Below are 12,439 nucleotides of genomic sequence, written 5' to 3'. Positions count from 1 at the left end.
AAGGATCTAATACATTCTTGGTCTGACCCTGCCATTCTCCAGATCTCAAAGTCTTCACCTAAAGGCCTGTAGCTCAGTGATGAAGCACTTGTCTGGCCTGTGTAAGGCCTGGGCTCAGCCTCCAGTCCCACTAGAAGAAGGCTTCTCCTTTACTCACAGAGCGGAGACACAGAAAGCCTCCCACAACTGAGCCCTCCCATCTCCAGATGCATGCTCAATTTAAACTACTGGCCTCACCTCCAGAGTCTCTCTCACTGCCTTCCCCATCTGAAGAGCACCCCTTCTTTCCTCAAGACCCTACTCAAATAGCACCTTAGCAGATGAAAGAATTCTGTGACTCACCGAAACTCCTGGCCCAGAAATGATCAGTCCCCCTTTCTCTGTTCTTAGAGCACTATGCCTGTTGTTTACATGATGGTGAACTGTCACAGGACTCCGTAGGCACCTCAAGGAGGCTTTACCTTTGTGCTTTATATAGCACCCAGAGTATGCTAACCCCCAGTAGGACTTCACCTAATGGAGTTATAAATTACAGCCTCTAATGGGTCGTTGGCTTGAGGGCAGCTCTCAAGGAGAAACACATGCAACATAGTAAAATAACTCAACAGAGAAGACTCCCTGCTGGATGGATTAACAGTCCCCACTCAAAGACCTCTGAGCTCAGTATGATGAAGAAACCATGCTGTAGGGACTACATACCACAACCTAGTAGGTGGCAGTGTCATGGAGCCTTGGGCCGAATTACTGAGAAGTTTCCACCCATCAGGCCTGGCTCAGCTCCAGGAGATAGGAGTCCCATCAACGCTCTGACACTCACTGTCTGAGCCCCCTTAAATATGCCACATAACTGTTCTCATCTCGGTTTCTATGTCTATAAAATGAAGTGGCTCTCCAGATGTCTTGGGGGATGTAGAGCTGGTTGGGCATCTCCTGTGTTGTTGCTCACAGTATGGTGCTCTGTCTTATTCTGAGGCCACAAAAGAAAGTTTTTTTTTTTCTATTTGACTCTATGGGTCTAGCATAACACGCTCCCCAGAGCAATATAAATACCAGCTTACTATGGCAGAGAACTTCCTCACAGCAAAATTATAGATTCAGACAATGAGGAAATATTTGTAAAATATTGACGTGAACACGGAACCTGTCTCTTTAAAGCAAGCCAAACTGCCATTCAAATATTGTAGCATAACAAAAATATCTTAGGGCCCACATTAAAATTGTTCTTGGAGGAAGTATTCAACTGAAAAGTGGTACTTGGGAGGACAGTGCAAGAAATGCTAGAACAGCAGGCCATCAGATACCTGGATCAAGTTCAGTACAGGAATTTTCTTAAAGTCGGGAAAAGGAAATTCCTCCAGAACAAAATACCATCACACTTGCACAAGTCCAAAAAATATAATTTATGTAAATTATATTTTGTATGTAATGCCATGATGAACGGTCCTAGAGGGACTCGGGGGCATCTAATTGTGCTGCTGCTTCTCTTGTACAAAAAGGAACACTAAGGCCAAGCAAGGTTTATCTGATATGTGTGCGGCCAGAAGCATTTCAAATTCCAGATTATTTTCAGATTTTGGGACACCGAAATATATAATGAACCATCTTGATATGAAACCCAAGTTCATTTGTGCACGTATACATCTTCCACACCCCCTGAAGGTAATTTTCGGCAATGTTTTTAGTGTACCCACATTTATGATGTCAACTTAAGAAAACTCATAAACATACATTCAAAACTCCTAAATATTATTTTGCATTATTCTATAGTATGTTAAGAAGTAATGATAAATAATGATAGAATGAGGATCATATATCTCCATATGGTTAAGGAATGCTAGGATGGCTTTCCTCTTAGAAGGCTTATCAATGGAACTCACCACACTGATGAATCCTAAGAGAAAACTCATAAAATTATCCAATGCATAAAGCAAATTTTATAAATCTAATACCTTCTTATAATTTTAAGATTGTTCTTAGAAAATTAAGACTAGAGGAAAGGTTCTTTAGCTTAATAAACCATATAACAGAATCTAGAATAATGTTATACATAGTAGATAAATACAAATTCTTTTCGATAACAATTTGTTCTATTGTATGAGATTCATCTCCAAGTATTTTTATCTATAATTTTCAGGAACAAATATTGAATACAAGAAATATACAAACTCCGCCACATAGTCACAATTTAGGGATCAATATCATATAAGCATAAAATTAATGTGAGGTAGACAGAAAATCCTAATGACCTTTTAATATAAGAATTGTCACCAATGCAAATATTAGCTAACTAGTAATTACAAAAGCTGGTAGTCTACAGGTTTAATAATCCCTAGGCTGTGAAAATTTCATGTGGCCTGGAAATTTTCATAAATTAGATCTATATAGAGAGATTTGTTGACCTTGAAGCAATGGTAGGTAAGCCAGGATAATTTTAGAGAGTGTCCATTAATTTATTATATAAAAATTGTATATATACGTGTGTGTGTGTGTGTTTCTCCGCAGATAGTCAATAGAGTTTGTGAGAATCTGTGGTTAAGAACCACTGCATATTTAAGAGAAGTACTATGATATTACATTTTAAAATATATGAAATCACTTAAATCCAGCTAGGATAATGGACTCCAAGACAAAATGGGTAAGTTCACAAATAATATTAAACTCCATTGCTGTCTCTGAGAAATCGCCTGCATTCCTTTCTACACCGAGAGGGCTAAGGCCACTTCTCGAGCGAGTGAGTGTGACTTCATCCTTCTGCACAGTTTTCCTCTGGGGAAGGCTGCACAGTAAAGCGAAATGCTCCTGTAGAGTAAGATAGCTTAGTTTGCATCAGGCTGCATTGCAAGGATTAGAGAGCTGGTCCAGTTGTTTAGGCTCTCTTAGTTTTGATTTCTTCTTCTTTCAAATGGGAGCCATCAAAGAAACCATCATAACAAATAAGAGCAATAGCTTGCTATAGAGTCTTCATCCACACGAACGGGGCCATCGGATTCCAATCAAGAGACTGTTTCAATCGATCTTCCTTTTACGTTTTTGTTTCCCAAGTTCGTGTACAGCAGGGAGCCCTTCAAGCTTTGCCAATTTCTATTTTTCCAAGGAGAAGACAGGTCCTGCTGCCCTTATCAAAACAGCAGCTAGATTCGTACCACATTTCATCTCCCCGGATTCCCAGCCATCATCTGCAAATATGGCCGACAGCTGCATGGCGGGTCCTTATCTACGAGTCGATTTAGTGGTTGTGACTTCCTGTATGGTCACACCTCAAATAATTGAACCTTACAACAAGGTACTATGGAAAGGATATCGCATACCCCTAACCAAATGGCGATTGGATCGACCACGTGATCTGGCCCGGCGCCAGTGTTCCGAAGCAAGGACTTTATTGTGTACAACAGTCTGGCTTCTGTGGTGAGTTGGAGAGTGCCCAACTTTCTTTATGGCTCTTCTTGAATGGCCTTTGGCACTAGACAGATGGCCTCTAGCCACACTGACAATTTTCCATTGGCACAGACATCTGGTGAATGCCCTGTCCCAATTTGCAGATGAGAAAACCAAGGACCATGTGGCTTTGATTGTTAGCTATGACCCAGATATGCCATGAATAATCTTGGAATCAGTCAAGACAGCCTGGTAGCTCTTCTCTTTGATACTGTATTACTGGAGTGCCTTCGCCAAATAGAAAAGTCCCAAGTTATTCTGCCCACCATGTGGTCCTTTTAATTCAGAAAGACACATTTTTAGCATTTTGTTTTACCAGACACTGCTGAATATTTGATATTTTTGCCATGTCACCAACAGTAACTTCTTCCAGCTCTGTAAAATCAATGACCAACTTCAAGAAGCATCTTTTGGGATAGCTTTGCAAATACTTATTGGGTACAAATTTGCTGGAAATTGAGCTGGATATTGAGGATGCTGAGATAAGCAAAATACAGTTCCCATGTTCAGGTTGGTATGAAAACTGTTGTTTTATTTTTTTGTGAGTTGCAGAAATGGCTCAGTGGTCAAGAAAACTTGCCTGTCTTTCAGAAGACCTTTGTTCAGTTCCCAGCACCCACATGGTGGCTCACAGCTATCTGTAGGTAGAGTTCTAAGAGATCTATATCCCTTCCTGGTCTCTGAGGACCCCAGGCTCACATATGGTACACATCCATACATGCAGACAAAACATTCATATACATAAAAGAAAATGGAGAAATCTTTCTAACAATAGTTCCCACTCAAATTTCATGGGATATTTTTTATAAAGAGATATGCATGAGTTCCACTCCACTGAGAGAATCTAACTTAGTAAGATATGAAGTGGGCCAGGCTGTGACTCTGTTGGACAGGTTTGGGAGGGTCATGGGCTTTGTGTGTTTGTATGCTTTGATTTTTAAACAAACATGTCTGGTGGCATTGCTCTGACTTTTGGAATCACTAACCTAGACAACCCCAAACTAGTCCTTCCTTTTTTTCCCAAGATCTTTTTTTATTCATCTTCTTTCAAGTCCTCTGCATTTTATTAGAATGCCCCCCCACACACACGTAAAAGCCCTGATACATAGGTCATAGACTCTAGGGGGAAACCTACTACTATTTCCTTGCTAAATGAACATAGCAATAAAACAATTGCTAATGACATATTGTTACATCCACAGATCAGTGCATCACTCAACGCTCACCAGAGAAGCTTCTTCTTGCGGTAGATAGTAATGAACAGAAAGACAATATGCAGAGAGTTAGTGGCTAATCTCGGCTGTCAACTTGACACATTGTAACTAATATCCAAGCAGCTGCAGCACTGTGGGAGATTTTTTTGGTTGGATAATTTGAGGTGGGCTATCTACCCTAAATCTAGACAACTGGATGTCAGAAGGCCCACCCGAAACCTGGGCCCATGTAGTCAGATAGCAGCCCATATAAAAGACATGAAATAAGGAAGTTTGGGCTTGTGCTTTCTTCCTGCCTGACCTCACTCGCACTGCCAAGTCCATCTATCCTGAGCTGTCTTCTGCTCGTTTTAGAACCTAGTCCTTTGGAATTGCAACATGGACTGAAAACTGGCAGCCCTCTAGGACCTACACGCCACGCCAGCACCAGATTAAAATTGTTGAGACATCCAGTCTCATGTACTAAACAATTCCTGAACCATTGGCCTTCCCGTCAGGAGGCAGTCATTGCTGAACTTCTCAGACCACAGTCTGTAAACCACTCGAATAGATCCCATATGTGTGTGTATGTATGTATGTATGTATGTATATACCATTATGTACTATATATTATTATGTATGATATACTATATAACCATAATATACGTATTAGCTCATCCTATCAGTTCTGTTCCTTAAGAAATCCTGACTAATCAATGAGAGACCTTGAACTACTCATTCCTAAAAGCGATGTCTCTATCACAGCCCTCCCCTCAAGGTACAAGGATCTATGCAAAGAAGGAAGCAGAACGATTATAAGAGTCAGGGGTGGTGGACAATTTCAAATAAACATAGCTTTCCAGACATAATAGGATTGGTGCACATGTGACCTCACAGAGGCCATGACAGCAGCTCAAGATCTGTACGAGTTCAGACTAGGCAAAACCCCAGCACAGAGGAGAAGATGTGGGATCAAAATCCCACCCCTAGCCAGGGAGATATTTGAGACTGATAGCTGATGGAAGAGGGAAAATCAGTTGTTGCTGTTTGATTCCCAATGGAGTGGCACTGTGTACATCAATAACTCCAGGGAGGGCCCCATGCTCAGAAATAGTTAGCCAGCAAAAATCAGACTTCAAGGCCTTTTTATGGTTTATAGTTGCTTTTGTTTTGATTTTTGATTTCTAAGAGAGAGAAAGTACATGAAGCTGGGTGGGTGGGGAAAACCTGGGAGGTATTAGGAGAGTGGGGAGGTTATATATTGCATGAAATTCTCAGAAGATAAACAAAAATATAAAAAGGGAGAAAACCAAAATCTTCTGCCTTAAACATAGCATGAAATATTCCTTTGTTTAGCTAAACTCACGTTTGTTGTTTCCCGTGTATAGGAGAGAGCTTGGCCCCATGAATGCTTGTGAATGCTTCCCAGAAACAATCTCATTCCTTGAGCTGTTCTAAGCAGTACTCACCTGGTGACTCTACCTGGCACCCACTCCAAGACTCAGAAATGTCTAAATGGTTTTGAATGAAGAGAAGTTTCCCAAACCGTTGGCCTGACCAGCCTGATGCCCTGTTGCCTGAATGTTGAAGGCTTTAAGGAGTGAGGCAAAGGTAGCTTGTCCAATAATTGCAGCAATGCTTGTCAACCGCCCATCCGTCCAAAGATGCACAAGGAAAACACCTTATTTCCTTCCTGGAATGCCAAGGCCTCCAGTAACTAAGATTGTCAACAGGTATATTTTGTAATTTGTGCCCAAATACTATGGAAATGGGAGTTGCAATAAAGTCAAAGTCCATTTCCTTGTGAACAAAGGGACAGCTTACTACCAAAAGGCAAAGGCTCCAGCGAGTGAGAATAAGTGGATTTGTATAGGAGCCCCCCTCCCGCTTCCACTCCCACTCCTGAGAAGCTTTTAGTCGCAGGTGCAGCTGGAGAGCTCGAAGCTGCATGTTTTGTTTTAGTCTAAGAGGATGGGAACTTGAACCAATGGATAGATGAATGAATAAGATAAGATGAAAAGGACAGAAATAGAAAGGTGAGAGGAAGAAGAAGAAAAGCATGAGAAAGAGATCTTTAAAAAAAAACTCAAAATTGTAGGCATGAGAAAGAGATCTTTAAAAAAAACTCAAAATTGTAGGCATCCTTAAATTCCAAAGGGAAAAGAGACGTGCCTCGTAAAACAGCAATTGATTCAGCTAAGCAGAGAGACCACGTGGGTCTTTATTGGCCATGCTGACACCAGTGAATGAAGTAAGCCAAGCCTTGCTTCTGTAGGCCACATGCTAAGATCATCCACTCCCTAGATTGTAATGGCCACTAAAGTATACAATGCTTAGCACACAGAAAAGTCTCTATAAAAGATGACATTACTATTGTCACAATTTTTACTAATAATAATATGGAGGCTTTTGACTTGAGCCATGTGTCTTCTAGTATGAGTGAGAGAAAATTCCATGAGTGTGATAAATAAAACATACACATGCTCACGCACACACAAACACACGCACACACTATCGGTAAATTAACATAAGTGCCTTTCCCCCTAAAACTGGACTAAATCACCCTTAGTGCATGTCCCACAAACAGACACAAGCCTGCTATAGACAGGAGTAGTGAAGGGGAAGAGTGGAGGTCAAACCACTCTAAGAATTCCACGTTTTCGCTCCCAAAGTCAATACAGAGGAGTTCTGAAGCTCTGGCTACATATAAAGAACTCTTATGCACTCTGCACATACTAGGACATGCAGTATTCTTAATAATTTTTGAAGCATTAGCCTCATGTCACACATCTAGAAACAGACATAATGGGGCTAAGAAACTTGGCTAATGGACGTTGTTCATAAAGAGGAGAGCCTGGGATCTAACGTGAGCTGACGTCACAGCTCTCAACCACCACATCACATGCTGCTCTACTACAGAAATAAGCCTCGACAGTAAATGGCCTGTCCCTCCACTTAGCCATCCGTCCACCAAGCAGGGACGTGTTAAATGTCACCCTATTGTCACCTAGCTGCATGTGGTACTGAGGATGCAGTAGTACATAATGGGACAGCACAGACGCTATAAAGCTTATATTAATTCAACAAGGGAAGCAGTGGAGGGAGAATATACTCTCAAAACAACACCTTATGCACAAATGTAGAACAGTACTTTTTTAAACCCTGTTAAGAGATACAGATAAAAGAAATGTCATTGCATTAAGCCAGGTACTCCATGTTCAACAGATCCATAAAATATCACCAAATATTATTAAAGAGTTAGATGACTTAACATGTACAAAGCAGAGCAATAGTGCTGACCAACAGTAAGCAGATTATTATTATTATTATTATTATTATTATTATTATTATTATTATCCCATGAATGGGTTTGGGCTTGGGTCTTGAGGGCAGTCCTACCTGGTCTACTGAAAGGCAGGAGAGTATACAACAAAATGATGAGAGAGTATATCACACCTACACCCAGATTCACAAGTGCACACAGCAACAGCAAGTACAAAGATCACCAGGGGAGATGGCGCTGTGGGCTGTTACTACCCAGGCCTATCCACTCTTATCATGGAACTCTCCCATGGTTACTCAGGGTCACAGCACCAGGTTAGTAATTCATGGTTTTCAAATTCCAGTGAAGTGCATGATCTAACCAAGGCAGCCAGCCATATGTTCCCATCTGTCAGAGGCTATGATGTCATCTCCAACTGATTAGATAAACCAGAGCAAATGACAGACATTTAAACATCTGCTCCTATCCAGACCGCCAACAGCCTTGGGCAGCAATAATAGTTGAGTGTGAGCCCAGTATCGATACCCATGGGCTACAAAGTAAACCAAATGGCTTCTTAGTATGGGTCCTCAGATGCAGCTATCCTGACCTGAGACAGGATCACGGTCAGACCTCCATATCCCAGGGCTCCGTATCTGTGGATTCAGCCAATCAGAATGCAAACATTCCAAACATTAAGTCTATAATGAGTGTCTATAGACTTTCCTTGTCCTTGTGACATAACAAGTATTCATAGAACAACCAGTATAAGTATCCAGTGATGATTTGATGTATATGGGAAAATGTATATAGATTATATATAAATATATAACCCTTCTTTTGAAGGTCTCAGGGATTAACGGATTTTAGTACCCAGCGAGATCCTGGAACCAATCACCACAGATACTGAAGAACACTAGTACTTGGATGCTTTTTTACTCTAGTCTTAAATATGGAGGTACCATCAGACTCTGGTATGCCAAGAGCATGATCACAGTGAAGAGCCTGGCACACTCGGAATCCTTGACTCGTTCATATCAATGAAGAACCTTCAGGGCGTTCTATCAGCTCTCCCTCTCTCCCTCTCCCCCACTTCCCTTTTCTCCCTCTCCCTTGCTCCCTACCCGGCCAATTCATCATGATTCGGTGTCTCTAGCTCAGAGAACCTGGATCCCAAATAGTGAGTTCATGAAGTCCAAGTGGCTTGCACACAGTAGAGAATTTTCCTGGAGCTGCGAAATGTTCTCAGTCCCAACGAGGGAACAGAAGAAATCAACAATGCTGGAAGGATGGGGTTGGGTTATCCACCCACAACTCCTGCCCCACTAAATGTGACCAGGGGACCTGCTGCAGGTGTGGTGAGGATGTATGCCAGAGTATGTTGACTCGGGGTCCCACATGGCTTTCCACCTAGACAAACATGTCTTCACAGCCCCGTGGACTGTCACCTCCACAGGCCCCTCAGGCAGAATCCACACTAGCCCATTGTTCTTATTCCTGCCAGCAGCCCTCTGATTAGTGCTCATTACACTTGGCCACAGCAACCCTACCAGGGATTTGCCTGATCTGTGCACACTGTGCAGGTCTTGGGACCCAAGCTGCAATGCTTTGGGTACCACAGAGTTGGGACCTCCACTATCTCAGAGCCATAATTCTAAGACTGGAAGCAAGGACCAAAAGCACATTCTGTGAAAAGGCCATTAAAGTGATAAAGATGTTCAGTTCATTTCTATCATCAGAATTTTGGTATTATTTAAATGAGCTTTACTGAGCAAATTCCCAAAACGTAATGAAAAAGAAGACCAGGGGCAGGTATGTGGCTCGGTTAGTAGGGTGTTTTCCCGGCATTCATGAGTCCCTGGGTTTGATCCCTAGCTCTGCCTAAAGTAAACACGGTGGCTACTCCTTTTAATCCTAGCACTTGAGGGATGGAGAGAGGAAGATCAAAGAGGTCAAGGCCATCCTGGGCTACATAGTGAATTTGAAACCAGCTTGAGCTTCATGAGATCCTCCCTCAAAAAGAAGAGGTCCACCTCACATGAAAATGGTTGTGTGGGGGCTCCCTTAGCTGTCTTTGGTGTCTCTATATCTTTGGCTGCCCTAACCCCATAAGCATCTAAAAGAACCTTCAAGTTGGTAGTATTCTACCATTCACGGTACCCCTTTGAACCATCCTGCAGTGTCCAGATAGGCTTCCCTGTAGCAACCTGACATCTCCAAACAGTCTCCTCAGCCTAATCCACTGTCACCCCCAAGCCACCCCACTGGCACTCACCTGTCCTCTCTCAAGTCTGGTCCAGATCAGATGATGCTGGTGTATGGCAGTTTCAGCCCCAGGTTCTGCCCAGGATGGTAGCAAGTGGCTGTCAAGAAGCAGCATAAACTTAGGACTTGAGGCTGATTCAGAGTCAAATGTACCCTTCGAGGACTGTCTCCATACTAAGGGGCAGAGAGTCTTAGGATGGGAATTTTGGAATGACCCACTTCTGATACTTGTTGTTTTGAAGCTTCTTGAATACTAGGCAATATTCTGTAAAGTACAGCACCTGGTTATGGAGAGAGCATGAGGAGTTAGAGAAGCCCACTACACTCCCCTTTCTGAGAAATACCTCGTCCATCTCCATCCTTCCCCGACCTCTTCTAAATCATGCCTGTACAACCAATCTACCCATCCACACGCCCTATTTCAACAGATGCAGCAGAAACATGGTCACTCACTAAGAAGGAGACACATGCTAGTACCCCATTTTTGGGTATTTATTTATTTATTTATTTATTTATTTATTTATTAAAGATTTCTGCCTCCTCCCCGCCACCGCCTCCCATTTCCCTCCCCCTCCCCCAATCAAGTCCCCCTTCTTCGTCAGCCCAAAGAGCAATCAGGGTTCCCTGCCCTGTGGGAAGTCCAAGGACCACCCACCTCCATCCAGGTCTAGTAAGGTGAGCATCCAAACTGCCTAGGCTCCCACAAAGCCAGTACGTGCAGTAGGATCAAAAACCCATTGCCATTGTTCTTGAGTTCTCAGTAGTCCTCATTGTCCGCTATGTTCAGTGAGTCCAGTTTTATCCCATGCTTTTTCAGACCCAGGCCAGCTGGCCTTGGTGGGTTCCCGATAGAACATCCCATTGTCTCAGTGTGTGGGTGCACCCCTCGTGGTCCTGAGTTCCTTGCTCGTGCTCTCTCTCCATCTACTCCTGATTTGGACCTTGAGATTTCAGTCCGGTGCTCCAATGTGTAGTGCCCCATTTTTGAACAAAAACAAATGTGCTTTTGTATATCCGTGAGGCCCAGCCACCTTTCTCTGAAAGCCAAGAGAAACTAAACTACAAATGTGGCTGCAACCACAAAGTCTGCAGGTCACAGCACTCCTGAAATGTAGCGTGTTCCCAAGTGAGCTGCTCTACTCAGCTCCTAGGGTCTCTCAACACTCTCCTCAAGGCCTGCCTGGTGCTCAAAAGGAAGTCCTCCTTGCAGAGGCTTTATGGCTCTATTCTTACTTCCTGACAATTAACCACAGATGCCCTGAATCTTCAGTGAACATCTATGCAGCTTTGTTTATTTCTATTACTCAGATATTAGTATCTTGTGTGCAAGGACCAAGCCTTCCAAAAATCCCCCAGGATATCCAGATCAAGGTGTTATTGTATTATTTACTGTATGCCTGTCTGTGCGTACCATAGGGTGCACGTGGAGCTGAGAGGACAGCTGGTAGGATCTGATTTTTCCTTCCACTACGTGAGTCCTAAGGATCAGTCTCAGGTTGTTAGGCTTGGCAGCAAGTTGCCTTAACCTAAGGCATCCTACTGAGCGAGCGTGCCGGCCCCAGCACCATATTTTATATTGCGATTGGCACATAGCAGCGTTCGGTTACTACCTGTTGATTGATTCCTGCCCCTGGCTAGGTCTCCATAGCTGTCAGAAAATTATTTCATTCAAAGAAACAAACCTAAGGCTGGAAAAGAGCAGAAGATTAACTACCAGTTTTAATTTAATTTTTAGTTCATCTCGTATTTTCCCTAAGCAAACATTTGTAAATCTAATCTGCATGACAGGCATCTCCTGTCTCCCAGAACCCACAGTTCTTCCTCCAGTTCACTTCCAAGATGTAGCCAAGAGATTTATTCTTCATTCAAACTCATCATTTTCTTCCACTGTGTTAAACCTCTAAGTGGCTTCCAATTGTCCCTGGGCCCTGGTCCAAATCCTCCATCTAAGTCTCTGGGCTCTCTGAGTCGAGGCTTGCTTGCTGCCTTTCTGACTGCGTCTCCACCGCATTCCACCCTGCCTTCTAGGATCCAACACCTCCAACTGCCACTCATAAAACTCCCGTTCTAGTCTTTCTCCACGCCAAGCTCTCACTCATGATCCCCCCTCTCTAGAATGTTCTCTTCACATTCCCCTTCCCTGCCCTGCACTCTTTCACTTGTATGATTGCCATTTAACCTTCATGTTTCAGATAAGTAACCCTTACTCAGCAAGGACTTGCCTGAGCTCCAGAGGTAGCATACAGCCAATGGTTAGCCGTTCACGCAGCATCCCGTGTCTCCT

This window comes from Microtus oregoni, unplaced genomic scaffold, assembly GCF_018167655.1.
Source record: "Microtus oregoni isolate MIOR12 unplaced genomic scaffold, Mior012 000055F_ref0000237, whole genome shotgun sequence".
NCBI classification, from domain to species: domain Eukaryota; kingdom Metazoa; phylum Chordata; class Mammalia; order Rodentia; family Cricetidae; genus Microtus; species Microtus oregoni.
This window is presented reverse-complemented; position numbering follows the sequence as displayed.